General features: G+C 34.8%; 1 pseudogene; it reads left to right on the top strand.

The window, feature by feature from the left end:
* The first annotated feature begins 3524 nt into the window (after nt 1–3524).
* Nucleotides 3525–4036, top strand: LOC110583626 (annotated as a pseudogene).
* Nucleotides 4037–4612: the final 576 nt, after the last annotated feature.

Genomic DNA, 4612 nt, shown 5'->3' with positions numbered 1-4612 from the left:
TCTGGGGACCGACGTCAATAGCTGTGCCAGCCACCCCATTTTATAGGTAAAGAAATGGACTCCCATTCCTGTGATCACACAACTAGTAAGTGACAAAGGTGGATCTGAATTCAATTCACTCTGACTTCAAAAATCAATGCTATTGTAGATCATGCTGCTATAAACTTCGAGATGCATGTCACCCTTTGAATTAATATTTTTGTATTCTTTGGGTAAATTTCTAGTAGTGCAATTGCTGGATCGCAGTGTAGTTCTATTCGATCTTAGTACAATTAACATATTCTGTATTATTTCAATCCTTTAAAAGATTGCCTTATGACCCTGTATGTAGACAACTGTACAAAGAATGTGTTCTCTATATGTCCGTTTGATCAAGTTAATTAGAACTTTTTAAAAAAAATCAGCTTATTCTACTATAGAGATTGGTATATTAAAAATCACCCATTATAGTTGTAGAATTGCCTATTCTTAACATTTCTGTGAAATTTTTTAGCTTCATCTATTTTAAACTTAAGATATAGAGGGTAAAATACAGTTGTTAAATTTCTGTCAATGTGTTAAATTTATAGTCTAATATTTTTTATGATAACATATAACCATTTTATATTTGGCACTGATTTGGCCTTAAATCTTTTTTTTAAAATCTAATTCCAATAAAGCTATGCTAGCATTCAAAGAAAAAAAAAAACAAAAATCAATGCTTTCAGTGCTTATCAAATTTTCATATACATACACTAAACTTATACTTTGGGAAAAATGCTCTAAATACAATATCAGCAATATTTTAGTTCTCTCATTTTTTCACAAACCTTAGAAAAATGGCTCCTGGGTCTCATGTTGTCTTGAACGATGTCCCACTGGTCAAGTCTGACTTTTATTCATTAGTGAACAAAGTTCTTCATTTCATACTTTCATTCAACTATTATGTTAAGCACTCAGGAGACTAGAGAAAGCTTAAGATACAAATCTAAGTTAAAGGCAACATAGCAAATTGAATTTATACATCATTAGAGATTCATGTATTGTGTATCTACAATGTGTCGTTGCAGATACAAAGACCTGAATACGAGGAATCCATTGAAAATATTCGCAAGTATGCACAACACTGAAGACAAATTATTGTACCATATGTACTATATATAGTGGTTGAGAAGAGGTAGGAATGATGGTGTCTGCTTGAATGAGTCTTGCAGAACTTACAGAGGAGATGTTTGAACTCTGCAGTGCACTAGCCTGATTGAGATGGGACGAAAGAGGAGTATGTGTAGAGGCAAGAAAGAGACGGAGAGAAGTACATGGTCTTGAGACGTAATTGGAAGGTAATACTACATCCTGGGTAATGACCCTTCATGGCCTTAGAATAACACCGCCACTGGGATGCAGGAGAGTTTGGGGCAGCGAGAAGAAGCTGTTGACTCTTGCACACTAGCTGGTCTAACCTGACATGTTCCCTTTCCACAACATCATTCCCAAGGAGTTACTAATCATTTCGTATTTTGGTAACACTTTCTATTTAACATAGTTGTACCAGTGTCCCTTAGTTATTTTTGATACTGTAATGTATTTATTCACAAAGTTAAACTGTATACCTCTATAATTTAGACCCTCAGTCCTTGCTTTACAAACAGTGGCACGGTACCATAAAAATAATTGTACAAGCCGACATTGCGCAGTGATCTTAATTCTCAATGAGAATGTTTAAAATTGTTCCATGATCTTTACAAATTTTGTCTAGACATGAAAACAACTTACTGTCAGTTATAAATGTATAAGGAAATGAAAAACAATAGTAAAACTAATATTTATCTAGTACACTGTAAGTGAAAGCATTGGGAACATTGAGAATTAAGATGTCCTATTTCTTTGTAAAAGACATATCAAGAATAATGTGGCCAGTCCTTGCCTCCTTCTCCCTGGATCTCTTACAATAGAGCGAGCATACCTTGGTGAATTGTCATTTTCCTTTCTAAGTTTGGATGGTTTCCAGCGTTGCATCCTTGCAATGTTGTGAAATATCCCAGAGAGTTCCTCTAATGTGCAAATTTGTGCAGTCACCACCTCCTCCTCTTCATCCTCCTTTATGCTGCTCAGTTGGCTGTCACCAGGTTGCTCGGGCTGCATACCTAGAGTCTCTGATGGCAACCATGTCAACATTCCCACTGTCAGCTATGCTTCCCAACTGCATTCATGTCGGACTCAAATTTCACTGCCCATGTTACCGCCTTTCATTTCTTTGCTGCACTTTCATTTTGGTTGGCTTCTTTGACCCCCATTTTGGACTATCTAATTTTCTAAAGTGTCGGGTGAGTTTATCACTGGGAGACAAGGGAACAACACAATCACATGCTTTGCTGTCCTGTGTGAACACAAAGAATAACAGAGGTGCAGTGAGTGAGCAGCCACCAACGTACTTCGAAAGAAATACTGTGATTAGTCACTGACCTATATGTACTGTGTTCTTTACACAGAGATTTGTGGAATGAAGAGCTAGCAGCCTTGTTTGCACTTGTATACTTAGCTCATTGACTGTGATACTAAAATTTGAACCATGTTGTTAGGGGACTGTTATTATTTGGTGTTATTTAACTAAACCATGGTAACTAAAAATTATGCATGGGGCACCATGCAAGACACACACACACACACAGAGGATTGAGTACAACAAGGATGTGGAACAACTGGAAATCTCATATGCAGCTGACTGAAATGAACAGAGGATAATTTTGGAAAACATTTTGAGAGTTTCATAAAAAGTTAAATATATACCTACTCTATGACCCAGACATTTCATTCCTAGATATTTACCCATCAGAAATAGAAGCATATATCCATAGAAGAACTTGCAGATGGTTGTTCCTAGTAGCTTTATTTGTAATAGCCAAAAACTGGAAATAATCTAAATGTCCATCAACAGGTGAATGAATAAACAACTTGTGGTATATCCACACAGTGGAACACTGCTCAGCAGAATAAAGGTTAAACAATTTATATACGCAATACAGCATGTAGGACTCTCAAAATAATTACACTAGTATGAAAGTAAAAGAGAAAAGTATAGACTCCATGACTCCACTTATAAAAAGTCTGGAAAATACAAACTGATTTATAGTGATAGAAGACAGAAAGCAGTCAGAAAGGGACAGAAAGAAGCGACAGAGAAAAGTGGGAGGAGCAAATACAAAAGTACATGAGGAAATTTTTTGGCATTATGGATATGTTCATCATGCTGGATTGAGATGATGGTTTTAGGGTTTAAACATGTGTCCAAATTAATCAGACTTTCCATTGTAAATATGTGCAGTTTATTGTATGTCAATTATATCTCAAAAAAGCTGTTGTAAAAATAAATATAAAAATATACTCCATTTTTCTTTGTCTTTTTTTTAACTGTCATTAACTTTGCATATACTTTAAAATTGTATTGCTTTATACTTGTTTAATGGTGCTATAAATTAATTGAAATAAATTTGGTTTAGCTGTTCCTTGCTGCTGTGGACTATGAGCCATCCGTGAAGGATCTCAAGATGGCGGGGTGAAAACTTGCTCTAAAAGCCATTAACTGGGTAGCTTTTGGGGAGATCATACCCTGAAACCAGAAGGTCATTGCTAACGTCCTGAAATCCTGGAAAGAGACACCTCCAGGTTGGCTACTCTCCCTGAGAAACCAGCTGCTATCGACTGGGCTTACAACAAGGCCAATGTGGTGAAGGCTGGCTTGGTAGATGACTTTTAGAAGAAGTTTAATGCCCTGAAGGTTCCTGTGCCAAGGATAAATATACTGTTCGGGTGGTTGCTGAAGAAAAAGAAGATGTGAACAGTTGTGCTGACTTTTTTGTCTCTCTCAAAGGCCAGGATTGAGGAATATGAAAAAGAGCTGGAGAAGATGAAGAACATAATTCCATTTGATCAGATGACCATTGAGGACCTGAATGAAGTCTTCTCAGAAACCAAATTAGATAAGAAGTATCCCTATTGGCCTCACAAGCCAATTGAAAATGTATAAACTTGAGTTGGAGAGAAAGCTCTGGCCCTCGTATTATAAATGCTGGACATTAAAAATAATGATATCGTACATAAAATAAAATAAAATAAAATAAATTTGGTTTAACATTTTTTCAAAAATTTGTTCTGACCTTTTGTATTATGACAAGAATTAATTATTGACACAATATGTTTTAAGTTCCATGCCATTCTTATTGCCCAGAAAATTTCTAAAAATAGGTAATGAAAATCTAAAAGATTTTTAGATTTTTACCTTAATTATGTGGCTAATAGATCAGTATAATTTTATCATTAAAAGTAGTTAATGAAATCTGAAAGATTGTTAAGCTTTTTATCTTAATTGAATGGCTAAATAGATCAGTATAATGCTATCATTAAAAGTAATTAATAGAGCTGCCAGCTCTTAGAATAGGAACCTAATTGGTCACAGAAACACTTAAAAATAAAAATTGAGCTTCCTTTTTTCCAATGGGGAAATTTTTCAATTAATTCAGAGAAAATAAATTAGGATAGTTTAAAATATAGATTACAATTCTGGGCATATTATTCAATATAAAAATCAAATTAAAAATTTTACTAAAATTCCCATTTATGATTGGTTTAAATATAC

Source organism: Neomonachus schauinslandi, chromosome 8, assembly GCF_002201575.2.
Source record: "Neomonachus schauinslandi chromosome 8, ASM220157v2, whole genome shotgun sequence".
In the NCBI taxonomy this organism is placed as follows: Eukaryota; Metazoa; Chordata; class Mammalia; order Carnivora; family Phocidae; genus Neomonachus; species Neomonachus schauinslandi.
Note: the sequence above shows the minus strand (reverse complement) of the source record. Positions and strands in the feature narration are given on the sequence as shown.